The sequence below is a fragment of the Cottoperca gobio genome, chromosome 7 (genome assembly GCF_900634415.1).
Source record: "Cottoperca gobio chromosome 7, fCotGob3.1, whole genome shotgun sequence".
NCBI classification, from domain to species: domain Eukaryota; kingdom Metazoa; phylum Chordata; class Actinopteri; order Perciformes; family Bovichtidae; genus Cottoperca; species Cottoperca gobio.
The window spans coordinates 10808177-10822853 of record NC_041361.1 but is presented as its reverse complement, the minus strand read 5'-3'; the positions used below and the strand labels follow the sequence as shown (position 1 = coordinate 10822853).

Genomic DNA, 14677 nt, shown 5'->3' with positions numbered 1-14677 from the left:
AATGGATCTCCAATCGCCAGTCACATCAGCAACCGTGCAGTCAGGGGAAAGACCCTGCAGGAGCAGAGGGATGTTGAATCTACCTCTGACTACCCCCCCCCCCTCCCCGTACTGTTGGCTCACTGCTATCTTTTTATCTTGTTCTGTCACTCTGTGGCTCTAAGCACCTCCTCAACAACCTCAACACGTTCTCACTTTTCTTATACCTGTAACCCTTTGTTACCGGTGCACACTCCAGAGCAGACTACTGCTGCAGCAAATAGTTATTTTGCAATATTGATTTTCTATTTACTTATTTTCTATTTCAGACAATTTGACTTGTTATAGTCATAGTTATCTCAGGGCATGTTAATAATATTATTTACAGCGACCCCCCCCCCCCCCAACAATACTAAGAAAAAGATCAGGTTACTAATAACATAATCTGTTCTATTCAAGCCGTGACAGTGAACCAGCATGCATAATACCAGGACCCAGAAACTGAAGCAACTAAATTGAATTCAGCTATCATTAATTTTATTATTTTATTATTATTATTATAGTGGTTTTCCTACTGTACTGTGAAATCTATCGCAACGTCTCCTTCGAAATCATTACATTTGAGAAACAGGAACCTGCAAATGTTTTCATTTTAATTTTTTCAATGAACAACAAATCTCTGATCAAAATAGTTTGATTAATGTTCAATGAATCAATGAATTAACTGGTTGTTTCAGCCCTCCATATTAAAGCCCTCATTCCTCCTCGAGGCACTAGGGCCTCACCAGCACACCCTTGCATACAAACTTAGACTACTTATGTAACAACAGCATCTTCCCAGGTGGAGCAGTTGGTGTCGTAGCTGTGAAATTATTGATGCTGTAAATATACTTTTGCTGCCAGGGGGATGTTGATTGTTAGAGTCTTAAAGAAACCAACCAGCCTTCATCGATGCACCTGGCAATGGCTTAAACACATATTTTATTTTTACAACACTGAGGAGAGTGCACTTTAATGTGAACCCTTTTACTCTGTTATTAAAAATACTAAGCAGCTTTGACTACATATTATATACTTTATTCAATAATGCAGAAGCAGACATTAACAAAGGATAAAAAAATCAATAAATGTAACAAAATACAACATTCCAATCTGATTAATATTTGTCTCTTTCTTACCATAAAGTTATTGTACTTACAACCTCCAGACAGTTGAATAATAAAGCCGGTCTTGGATTAATGTCAGTCTTAAATCTCTCTTTTAATATCATAGCAGTCCAATGAATCGGTTGGATTATTGTATAAACTTCTTGGATGGAATGTTGAAGAGAGGTGGACTAAAAGGTCTTTTATTTTATTTCCGTTTTCTTTATTTGTTTATGTCTATTCATCTTTACTGTGCGTTTCTCTCTCCAACAAGTCGAACAGAGACTGTGTGTGTGTGTGTGTGTGTGTGTGTGTGTGTGTGTGTGTGTGTGTGTGTGTGTGTGTGTGTGGAGGATATTTGTTTGTGTTCCTCTGTTCAAACTTCCCGTAAATCCCCTTACTGTCCATTTCCACCGGATCTGTTTATCCCATGAACTCCATGTTTTGGCCAATCATTATTGGACAACACTTTAATTCTATAAATTAGGAATGGATTTTACTTTTTCTTCGGCCATCTGTGTCCACTCAGCTTACTTTCGTATTGTCCATCTGCTCAAAGCTCCCATTATACACAGTATAGATACTTCCCTTCTTCTCATGCAATTCTTTCTTTCATACGATTTGTTTTTGGGCTTTTTCGTTCATTTTGAATAAACAGAACAGACATTCACAAAATAATAATAGGCCAATAATAACTCCTGCATATTTCTTAATATTAAACCTCAAGATTATATGATCCATTCGTGTCTTTATGTAACTGACTGTTAGCCTGTTTTGCAGCCAGTTGTCATTCCTCCACTGCTGCAGCTGTTGCATCAGTGTATTTTGTGACTTAATGGCTTTTGGATCATTTTCTTTTTACAGAGATCCTATTAACCTTTTGAACAAAATCAGTTTGTATACCTTTCTGACACCTTTCTGTATATATGTTGTGAAGATGTCCACCACACCTTCCACTGTGACGCAGTATCTTCTCATCCATTTCTGCTTTAATCTGTTGTGATTTCCATCTCAGTACTTTCCCTTTCTCTCTGTGAACCTCCACACCCATACTGCAGCCATTAACTATATTGCCTCCGTCTCCTTGCTTTTTAAGCTGATGGACTTTCTCATTTCTCTCTCGCTCTCCCTCTGTCTCTCTCTCTCTCTGTCTCTCTGTCTCTCTCTCTCTCTCTCTCGCTGTCTTTTGCTGACTGCATCTGTTTTTCCTGCAGCTCGGGACTTTTAAGTTGTTCATTCATAGCCTTCCCTCTCTCCCTCTCTCCCTCTCTCCATGCTCCCGTCTTCCTCCTCATATATCATTCCATCTCTCCCGCCAGTCTGCCAGCTGACTCACCTACAGTCGAGTCGGAAGGAAAGAAAATGAGCAGAGAGCTTTTGCAAGGGCAAGTAAGAAGTCTCTCACAGATGAATGGTTTTGAGTGAAGGCCCGGGCAGGAGCTACTGTACGAGGGAGTGACAGCTGAGGTAAATGTCTCCTCACAGATAAATTTATACTTTTTCAGAGGTCAGACAGCGAGGTGGGTTTTCTCTCCTGCTTGAGTTTCGCTTTAACATGAAATTGTGGCCAAGAGGAAGAGGTGAACCAATGAGAAAGAGACAGGAGAGACATTATCTCTATTGATCGGTCTGAGTGAGATTTCCTTCAAGTTGGACACTCATTTTTCTTCCATCTTCCACATGCACCATCCTTCTAAACACGTGTTTTATGTTTTAATTGCTCGGTCTAAACGGAGGCTGTGGAGATGAAATGACTCGGACAATGATTCAGACTGAGCTTCACGTTGACCATTAAGTCCTAAAAGCTTCCTGTTGATAAACTACAATCCAGAGTTCTCGCAGTAAAATCACCTTCATGTTTCCTTAAGTTAGTAAGTTGTTAAATGCTCAATCCACTTGGACCTACAAGACTTCACAAAAGACATTTTGTAATTATTCATCCAGTCAGAAATGAAGAACATTTGACTAAAAAGTCTTGTCCTCAAATCATCACAGGCTTTAACATAAGAACATGAAATGGATAGTCATCTTTAATCCAATTTAAATCCATTACGTCCATTCTCCTCAAGGAGACCAGTAAATCAGCTTGTTTTTACGTTTCACTTAGAATCTAGTTCTGCTCTTCTGTTCCCCTATTCTTTCGAAACCACCATCTTTCTTTTCATTCCTGTCTCCAGTGTCTGTCTAGAAAATGTTAAAAGAAATTAAACTGACTTCCTTAACGTTAACAAAAACAAACAAACAAACAAAACAGCCTCTGTTTCTAGATCAATCTATCATTGTCGTGTCCACCCCCGTGGCCATTGTCTTCGCTCCTGGCGTCCATCCAGCCACAGTTTTGACACTGAACTCTCATCCTTTCTTTAACCATCCAGCCTCTCATGAGGATAATGACAGAAGTTCTCACCTATCTAAACTGGTATCATCAATCATTATCACCATGCTGGCTGCTCCCGTGGCAGCTTTTGTCTGCATGCCTGGCATATCCTCTGGCACCAGAGGCAGATGGGCTGGCTGGCACCCTCAGGTTGGAAAGGCACAAAGAAAATCTACAGCAGCTCACTGGGGATGGAGATTTCTGACTGGACATTGTGCTGCCCCAATTACCTGAGTTGTTGTGAGTACTTTATTTTTAGGAAAAAAGTTTGGAATGAGTGTGTAGGTGTCCTCATGTTCGTGTGTTTCTTTCTTTCTCTTTTCTTATTTCAGGCAAAGATCAAAATGTATTTGTATGTCATTGTTTGGGCCAGCGCACAATGAAGTTTGACCTGATGATGGTGCTAGATGAAAATTCAAAGGATCGCCAAAGTGAATTGATCCGGAAGGGAACATGAATGTCTGAATCAAATTTAGTGACAATCCATCCAATAATTGTCGAGAGAATGAATTCAAAGCCATTAATGTTAACCTCATGGTGGAGCTGTAGGAGAAGTCAGGAGTTAACCAAGGTTGGTAAGTTTCATCACCAAAGTGAATTCATTGTCACAGGCTATTAAAAATAACAAAAAGCATAGTGAACAAAAACACAGAATTAAAAAGCAGACATGTAACTTACAACTGCAGTAAATATTTGTTGTGTTTGTTTCTACTAGTAGTTCAATATGGTGCAAATTATATCATTTCTTTGCTTTATATAAATTCTGTATATGATCCCTCAAACATTTAATAGAAAAAAAAAAGTAAAGAGAAGTAAAAATAAATAATCTTAAAACACTATTTGAAACATCCTGTATGTCAAAGTCCTCCGAACAGAGAGAGGTAAACTGTTCCCCCGTCTGCAGGCAGCAGTGGGAAAAGCTCAGTGAGTCGCGGATTTAAACTGAGAGCGTGGAATTGAAAAGAGTTATTGTTTAGAGGATCAAAATGTTTTGAAGGTGGAATAGGGACTTGGGAGTTAAAATATAAACTGGAGCCGGTCCATGCATTGCTTTAAAAGAGAGAAAAAGAATATTCCCTTTTTGTATAGCTGGATTTTGGATGAGCTTGAGGGGGAAATACGGCCGACTGACTGACACATACATCCACCGAAATCAAGATGCAAAGAGGTAGCAGCATTCAAAACAAAAGATTTGTAGATCTCTATCATCATGTGTGCTGGATCACAGTCACGTGATGACATTTATCTCGTCATGGTTACCCAGCCCTTTTATTACCCTGAAATCATCTCTGCATCTCGTCGACCCGCGCCCCCCCCCCCTCCCCAGACTAAGATAAGAGACGGCAGTAATTCCTGACACATTTTTTATTCACCAGCATTACGTAACATTATCCCAGTCATGCCTTTAATTACACTGTAATGAACTGAAGCCCAGTCAATGTCTTCGTTGCAGAATGAATTAAAAGAGCTTATGGAAGTTGAGCCCAGTGGAGCGAAGAGATTACCAACACAAAACCTCCTACGGTCATTATTTTACCTTTGTAGTCTATTAGCTCCTGGAATGGTGCAGAAGAAGGGTGGAGAAGTGCTGGAGGGTCATAGACTATGTGCTCTATGCTAATGTACAGTATGCATTATTATGCTTGGCACTGCGTGGATGAATAAAAGAGCAGTAATAAGAGCAGCTGGACCTACTAATCCAGACTGTTTTCAGGGAGGAAAGAAGAGGACAGAGGGAATGGATAGAGGACAGGAAGGAGGAGGGGGGTACAATAAAGGAATGGTCACAATCCACAGAGAGTGAGGTGAAGAGGGAGTGAGGGAGGGAACAGAGCAGGAGGGAGGGAGGCAGGCAGAGAAGAAGGGTGATGTCACCTCTAACAGACAGCCAATGAGAGTCAGGGAGGGAGAGAGAGAGCGGTCGAAGGAGGGTGTGTTTTTCTATCACTGCAGCATCAGCAGAGAGGAGAGGGGCACAATCAATTTCATAGAGAAGAGGAAGAAAAGGCACAAGTACATGAGGAAGAGAGAGGGAAAAGACGCAAGGAGTTGCCAGAGGAAAGCAACATCACTGAGAAGGTAAGAGGATCCTCTTGTGACGATACGGACAGTTTGTCATTAAACAGAAGGAGAGCGGGAGAGAGCTGGTGAGCGGATTAATTAGGTGGAGGTGGCTTGTTATGGAATCGCACCTTTGCCTCATCTACCACTGACAGTCTAGTTCATGTAAAGCACTCAAACAGCTGCTTTTTTAATTTATTTTTAATGTCTTCTCTTAGGCATTTGTTCCTATTCCCATCAGGTCTGTTGATGTTTAGGAAAATATGACATTTCCAAACAAAATAAAGCAATTAGATGGATTTCCAAACACTCCTTTATTTCAGTGGTAGTGGGGGTTGTGATTAATTATACTTTAATTGTACTACACCGTAACACTCTGTAAAAGGACATTTTAAGTATTGATGCCGGATGATAACCTGTTGGTGCAAATTACTTTTAGAGAAAATGTTTTTTCTTTAGTTTTCGTGTATTTATCACGCCAATTGAACATCCAGTCCATTGCATGCAACAGGGTCTCCTCTGACATTAATATTGAATATGCAGCAGGGCTGTGTGCCATTGTCCCTCCTCACTAAACATTTTATTTGCCAGATTACTAAATCATTTTACAATGTGTCGCTATCTGATATGTCTTAAATTGGGATTTAGTGTTTATAGAAAACTGGATGTAATTTGGGTTACTTATCTAAAGAAGAATGGGATTTTTAGTTTAACTGCAAATTGTGTTGAGCTGCATTTTAAATCTGTTGCTATATATTTATTTAAGAAATGCACAGACAGCCGTTTGTTTTACAATTTCCCACCAAATGTGAGAAATATAAAATGCAAATAAACTTTGCACACTCTGCTTCTTTGCCATTCATATTGCATTGTGCATTTTCTGCAAACTGATGACATTCTTTTGGCTCTCCTTCTGCCTTGCTACTTTAATATGAATATTCGTTTTCTCTGCACGTTCCCCTCCCCCAGCTAATAGCTGAGTGGCTTAATGTTAAGTACTGCCCATGATTGCAATGTGCTGCTCTGATTTTCATTGATGTGGAGGATGAAACTCAGTTGTATGGTGAACAGCACAGCAGACTACAACAATTTCCGAGTCTACCAATCTTATATCCTGCAGCCGCAGTAGGGCTGTGTTGCCAGAGCAGGGTAACTTGAAACTATAGACATTTAAGGGAAGACAGAGAAGGAATCTAAAGAAGAACTGTAAGAGGGAAATAAATAAATAGATTCAGATATCAACAGGAGACAGAGTGAGAGAGATATTTATGTGGAAGGAGATATCAGGGGAAGTGAAAATAAGGGTGGGGCAGCGCTCGCAGCAGACTATGTGGAGGTGTGCCCGTGAAAAGGAGGCACTCACCTGGCTGTATGCCATGCAGCTGCCTGCTGCCACCCTCTGTGGCCTGTTACACATCTGTTCCACCCAACGGCAGAAAAAAAAGACGTTCCACCAGTTGTGTTAATGATGTAGAAAACTGCATTGCCACAAGCAGCTGCCCAAAGGCTGCACGCTTGTTTCGTCTGTAGGTTGTGTGTGCATGTTTGGTGTTTTGTGGTTAAGTATGTCTTTGTGCCTCTGCTCATAACATGCACTCTTATCCTTAATTTATTATCAGATTCACAAAATGACCATAACATTCGAATGCGTGTGTGTGCTAGTGATGTATTGAACCTGCCCTCCCTCCCTCCATGCCTCAATAGCCTGCAGCTTGTCCCAGATGAACCCAGTCAAGGGACTGGAGGGGTGGGAAGGCATTTCGCCTGACAATGACTTGTTACCATCTGTACAACATCCATAAACATACTGCACTGCACACATTCACACAATAGATCAAGATACTGCTGCTGGTGTGTGTGTGTGTGTGTGTGTGTGTGTGTGTGTGTGTGTGTGTGTGTGTGTGTGTGTGTGTGTGTGTGTGTGTGTGTGTGTGTGTGTGTGTGTGTGTGTGTGTGTGTGTGTGTGTGTGTGTGTGTGTGTGTGTGTGTGTGTGTGTGTGTGTGTGTGTGTGTGTGTGTGTGTGTGTGTGTGTGTGTGTGTGTCCTCTCCGTGGCAGCAATGCCCCAGAGACCCACTGCTGGTCACATTATCATACTATTTAATGCAGTGGGGTTGTATGGCAGTGGCAGCCGGATCTCTAGACGGTGTTGGGAGCTGCTAGTGTAGCAGGGATGTTGTTGTCGGAGTAGCTGCCTAGACTTGGTGTGCGATTACACTCGCTACAGTATGGTGCAGAATGTAATCTCCCCCTCGGACACGGGCTGGTTAATTGAGCTGTTCCATCAAAGAGATGGATGGAAACAGGGATTTATGTGAGCAGAGAGGGACAGGAGATCGGCACTGAAAGAGAGAGAGAAAAGGAAGGGAGGATGATGTAAGCAACATAAATAAGCTGGACTTCCTTTTGAAACGCATCCTTTAATGCATGTTCACTGCTATAGGTATTGAAGAGAGTAAAGAGAGAGGTAAGGAGGGATCAAGTAGGATATAGAAAAGGGCAAGGTCACAAGGGAGGGGCTGTAGCAACAGAAATAACCATAGACAATAATAAAAAGGAGGATTCTGATTGATGAAAATGAAGAGAGAAGAACCCCTGCAATGTATGGTCGGATATTCATGCTTTTGCCTCGATTCATTTTTCATGGGATAATGTCAGAGACTGGCCTGTTTCCAAATGCCTTTAGTCCTGCAGTTGAAGTGGAGAGCTGGTGTTGTGTAGGAGGAGAGGAGTGATCTGCTCTCAATCTGTTCTAAGCAACTCCGGGGAAGAGCAGTACTGCGCTGGCCCTTCGCTCCTTAGCCACCTGTTATTGCCTCAGGGCACGTTTGCTCGTCATCCTGCTCACCAAACAGGCATAAATCAACACAAACACATCTGCACAGGCACAACTTCTGCAACACACACACAAACAAACAGTTTGCAAACCCTCGCTGCAGAGATCCTGTTGCAGTGCGCCAGATGAAAGATTCTCTAATGTTGCCTCCTTGGCCTGATTACTTAAGCGTCTGCTACTGATCAAAGAGCGCACTTGCCACTTTCTTGGGGATTCAGCCATTAAAGCATTGACGGGGTAAAATAAGGGTTAAGAGAGAGAACTATCTCTCAGACTGAAGTATCAACAATAACTGTTTCATCTCTGGTTTCCTTTTCATCCTCCTTTGAGAATATTAGTTGTAAAGTTACAAACTCAAGATTGCAGATTCAAAGGCTTCAGAGTAAACTCCCTTGAGTATCTCCCAGCATGCGAGCGCCTTTTTGATGCCGTGCATGTGCGTGCGTGCGTGCGCAGTTTCATGTGCACCTTCAGGATCCTGTCAGGATGGAGCGTCAGTCCCCTCCCCACCCTTCCTCGTTGCAGCTTGGAGGCTGTTTGATTTAGACTGTGCAGATGGGAGTCAGCCCACTGGGTGTCAAGTGGGGGACCATGTAGACATGCTGTCAGGGTTTGGTGGAGAATACATTGTGGTGATTTAGGGAGCTAAGGGTCAGATGGATTGACAGGCCAGCCACGGGTAAATGATTATAGAGAATTGAGGAGGAGGGAAGGAGAATGAAGGTGGAGCAAAAGGGGAGAATTAAATGTGCGGAGGTGAAATGAGGAAGGCAGGGGAGGAAAACTTCATGATGGAAAGGATTGATTTAAAAGGCAGCAGGATGGTACAGAGATGGTAAAAAGATATAAGTTGTTATGGAAGATGAGACAAAGTGGAAGAAGACTGACATGGCAATTTCTCTGAACCACCTTGTTCCACTCATCGTTTAAGAGTTCTCTCTTCTTCTGCTCTCGTTCTTCTACAGATAGAGTGTATCGATCAATGTGCATTTCTCCTTTTTCTTTTCTCTCCCCTCTTCTCTTCCCACCACGCAGTTCTTTGGTTTCACTTATTATATTAGTATTCATGCAGTGGTGGACAGAGAAGCCCACATTGGAGTCTTAATCAAAATAATGACCAAGCCTTCCCAGAAAGAGGCTCTCAGACAAAGACTCATAAATCTAACCCTATTATACAATTCAACCTGTGAGGGCACAAATAGAGGCGTCATGTATGGAAATGAATTTAATTTGGCAGAGTGAATTACCTTATTACAGCGTTTTAGAAGTGATGGTATGAGAGAGAAGAAATTGTGGAATTCCCCTGGGTGACAAATGTGATATTGGCAGTTAAAATTACAAAACTGAAACCCCACAGTGGATATTACTTGAAATCAAGAGAGAAATTAATTACTGCCAAACCAATAAAGAAATCGGAGGCAAGACATCAAGAACAAATATCTCAAAATGAGGGAATGGAGAGAATAAAATACATCTTTTATCACTTTATTTTATTATTACATTGCAAATTAAAAAAGGCTAATTGTATGAATTTAAATTCCTTCAGTCCACATTGTTTAACATAAAGAACCAGACTCGAAAGCAGCAAAGCATTATATCTATACATAAGACTGAATATGAATTAGGGGAAATATTAAACTCCATGTCTGACCTTCTCTTTGCCTCCTTGATGCTTTCCTCGTCCTTTTGCAAGTCTCAAAATAATGTCTTTGTCTCAGTGAAAAAAAGAGAATTCCCCTTAGCGTCACTCCATCTGGCCCACAGTCAGCTCTATCAGAAAGGCTTTATTGTCCACATCAGTGGCTATAATTGGACTAAATTGACCCTCTGTGTGTTTCCCAAATGAATCTGACGTGTTCTGTTGATTGTGAAAGATGTTTCTCAGTGCATTTGTGTGCGTGCAGTGGCCAGTAGGAGATGACCTAATGAATGAATTAGCTATAAATCAAATACCAATGTTGGGTTATTATCTTTCATTTGTGAAGTGTCTGATGACCACATGGCTGAGAAACAGGAAGCAGCCTAAATCTAAGTTTCTGGGTAAAAATTGCTTAAAATCTACCCTTTCTACTTTAAAGTTATTAATGTGATTATTTTTGCCTCATTCTTTTCACTATAAAGCTCTTCAACATTTCATTTAATACAGAAGCTTTTAGTTGATGCTCATCTTTTTAAATCTAAATTAGTCACCAATTTAACCAAAAGAGGAAACTAAAATGAAGCTAAATATATTATCATCATTGTATTTGTTAATATTCTTATTCTTATTCTTTTTAATTATTGTTATTAGTAGTAGTAGTTTTTTCTAACCTTTGCTGTGAGAAAAACATCTGCAGATGGTCGGACTACAGTTGAAGGTTAAAAGTATCTATGTTTTCGGTCAACAGCGCCGCCTAACCTTTATTATTCTGCCTTAGGAGGCTTTTGTAACATATAACGTTATAATCTAAGTAGTTTATTTGTTACATAAACTGGTTTATTTGTTAAGGGCACCTGTGACCATAATATGATACCATTCTGGCTTTGATTACATTGCACAGGCTGTTTATTAAGGGGACATGGCAGCATTGGTTTACTAATTTATTGATTTGTTGCTGAGAGGCCTGCTGCATTTTTAATGAAACTTGGAGGCTCGATGTATCTCAGAGCTGTAGGATACTTCAGCAATGTTGCTTTGCTCCAAGTTACATCATACTGCTCTACTAAGCTTTATTTTCTTCAATACTCTTCGACAATGTTTCTCAATGTCCTTGGCATAACTTTCATTCTAGCCCAGTTTTTTCCTTTGACAATACTTAAGCTTAGCAAAAACGTTTTATTTTGACAGACCATAGACCAGTGTCATAGCAGTGTTCTTGCCATCACTTATACTTACAGGTGCATCTGTTGCACAGCTAGTATTTGACCGTCATGGCTGAATGTTTTTTGTGGAGTCACTGTTTCACCAAAGCTGAGGAAGTTCCTCCTGAAAGACATTCTGGGTATGGACATGTTTTGACTGGATTGCAACATTAAGCCTTGTGCCAGAGCATATGTAGTCATTTAAAGCATCACAGATTGAAGCCCACGAGAGTTTACTCATCAAGATGATGTTCCCTGGAACTGTGAAAGTCGGTCTGGGAATTTTGTGCGTCAGTTGTAGATGAATGAAGTCTTCAAATTGCACTGATAAAATGGTAAGCTGTGTTTGGCATGTTGCAGACAGTAGACTTTTCTTCTTGGAGGCATTAGAGTTGAATTGAATGTGACTGCTTGACATTGAGTGAAGGGTTAGTGAAACGCAGTGTGGTTTGATAGTTTTCTGAATGCATCTAAAGGCTTATTTATTTGGAGTGTTTACTTTGAGGTATATTGATTTTAGTTTCACTTGTCTCTTCCCACACTGTATACCTACACTTCATTTGAATTAACCATAACTGAAATAGATGGCGCATGAAACACAAGCATCTACCCACACTTGAACAAACACAGTGGCCTCAAGTACTACAGGTGATGTCAAGTAAACATGCATTCTGTATTGTCTGCTCTGCGTGTCTCAATGATGTTGTGACTGTAGTTCCTCGCAGGCCCTTTATCTGCTGTGTCAGCCATGATATATTCATTAGGGTTGGATTACAGAGAGTGGGAGGGGATCAGGTTTTGAGTGGGTTGTAATCCCCATACACTGGCCTAATTTAATCTCACCTACTGTGCCATCCTATTACACACTACACCCACCACATGTGTGCAGGCGCTGGCTGGAGGAGAGCAGATGAGGGGCACGCAAGGTTAAAACAGGGTAATATCAGACGAGAGGCGAGGAGACAAAGAGGTAGGATTGTAAGAAAAGAACTACAGGAAAGGGAAATTGATTGTGAGCCGTATAGAGTAGAGTATAGAGCAAGAAAAAGGAAAATGTCAAGGAGTAAAGAAATGTCAGAGACAAAAGTGGAGACAGATAGGATTTAGAGAGGTGTGCTCTTTAAGTTTGTTTTCATGAATAACAACGGTCGTGTTGCTTCTTTCCCCTCTGAACGGGCAGCCTCGTCCTTCAGAATGCATTTCAGGACATTTCTCGCATGTCTTTCATGGCGTATAAATGCAAGAAACTGTGTTCCTCGAACATTGACAGTGACAGTAGAGCTTGACAAGAAGCACAGAGAGAAAGGGGAAAACATTTTCTCGACCCTAAGAACACGTCTTTTTCTCAATCCATGCAGGATCGTAGAATGCCTCGGCTGCCGATGAACGTTAAGATTATTATCGCCTATTGCTTTCTCAATAACACCATCATAATCATAATTATTGGCATTGCATGTAGTGTATTAGTCAGTATGTGCCTTGTATCACAGTTATTTAGTTTAGAAGTCAGTCCAGTGTGCATTCTGCTTAATATTTTGGGATGCCTCTCCATCTCTTGGAGACCGTACACGGTGAAGTAAGGGTTTATATGACCTATTCTGCTGTTTTCTTAACTATTTATGACCTACATCCCTCTCAATGTCTCTCTTTATCTGCTCATAGCCAGAATACATCAGACCATGCTAACCTGCTACACACTCCACGCAGCACTATCTACCTGAGAAGGAATCGGTGACTCTGTTCTTGTTAGCCTCTTCAAAATGCAGACTTTTAAATCAGGTTGGTGTTGGAGTTGTTTGAGTCTGCTCCCTGAATTGATCAGGGGTAATTGGGCATGGCGCTACAGAGAGCCTCGCACAGTGCCAGACTGCAATAATGAGACTCTATATTTAGCTATAAAACTGTCTGTTTACATCAGCCATCATGCTCTGTTTCACAGCGGGGGAAATTGAGCAATTGTGTTTTTGTGGCCAAACTTTCAGGGCGCACTTTCGTGTAGCGATTTTTGTAAATCATTGAAATCTATGTAGAAGAGAAGACAGGAGCAGTGATGAGGAGACATGGGGCGAGGCTTCTTGTTAATACGAGGAAAGGATAAAAGGAGCAATCCCCTAGAGAAGACACAGGAGCAACAAGAAGGAAAAGTACATTTATTTAAGGGTGCAGATGTCACATCGGGGGAGAGAAAGAGAGAAAAGACGAAGAGCTGAATACAAACCACATGGAGATAAAGAGAGAAACGGGAGAGAATAGACAGAGGGCCCGGACATTGTTAACCAGCTTAACGAGGTAATTATACACATAAGCAAATACCTCTTCCTCCAGGCCTTACACAGTTGGGTGGGGCAGGGGAAGCAGGAGAGAAGGTGGAAATATTGGGAGAGAAAGAAAGGACATTTATTATCAGTAACCTTTTTAATAATGTTGAGTGCTCCATTAAAGTGTGATCTCGCTCAGGGCGACGAGCAGGAAGTGTGAGAGTGTAGAGGTTAAGATGGGAGGACAATGTGGGAAGATAGGGGAGCAGAGAGACATGGGAGGGGAAAGGACAGAGATCCTGTAGCGATTAAAATGTCAGCGCGTGCAGCGGCAGATGCACACCTGCCAAGCACACGCGCACACACACATGCAGCTCACCTTCAACCTCCGGGCTGATTACTGAGTGACTATATGACACTTGATAAAAACTAAAAACAACCCCAAACACAAATAGTAGAACTGCATGCAGACTAAACCGCCAGAATAAGATCTGCAAGTGTTCAGCTGGGATGACTTTATTCTCGATGAGTACCATATATCATCCATCTTTAAACGTCCTCGTAACTTATTCCCTTTCTCGCGCCCCCCATCCCTTCTGTCTCGCCATTCCTCCTTCTGTCTCTCCGCCATCCAGTAGGCCAGACAGTCTGTGTTTTATTTATGACTGTGTAGTGAGCACTGCTCGTGGTTCAGAGGGGGACAAACAATCCAACCGTAAACGTTAGTGACAGGGCTGTTACTAGCCGCGCGGCCGCCATACAGTCCCTGTGTTTCGGCCCCTCAGCCTGCCTGTGAGGTCCGCCTCCACAAGTGTCAGAAAAGCTGGTTTTTGCTTTCAGTTTAAATAAAGGAAACAGACTCTGAGGTGTTTGAGAAATGTTGTCATGCAAAAGCTGTATTTGTTTGGCTAGTGCTCGCTGGCAGGAGTTGCTGACGTACTGTGCTGGTGTCCTAAATAGGAACCAGCACGATCAGCATGTTTTATGTTATCATGGGATGGAGATGATTTAGATATATGCCACTATAGCAGGGGATTTAGTGTACTAGAACTATTCTATTTTCTCCATGCGAAGGTGTGTGTCTATGTTGCTTATATGACTGTGGCAGTATACACAAGAGTATCAACAGCTAGCCGCAAGCATCTTTGTTTTGTGTGTGTCTACAGTATAGACGCGGATTG

The 14677-nt window shown here is 41.5% G+C and overlaps 1 protein-coding gene across 3 annotated transcripts in view; it reads left to right on the top strand.

Annotated features, from left to right (window-relative positions):
• Nucleotides 1–5426: 5426 nt before the first annotated feature.
• l1cama (L1 cell adhesion molecule, paralog a) overlaps nucleotides 5427–14677 on the top strand; it is a 40009-nt gene continuing 30758 nt past the window's right edge. For all 3 annotated transcript variants that reach the window (XM_029435277.1, XM_029435276.1, XM_029435274.1), the window contains exon 1: nucleotides 5427–5580. The gene's annotated coding sequence lies outside the window, so the exon portion shown is untranslated. The remainder of the gene's footprint in view (nucleotides 5581–14677) is intronic.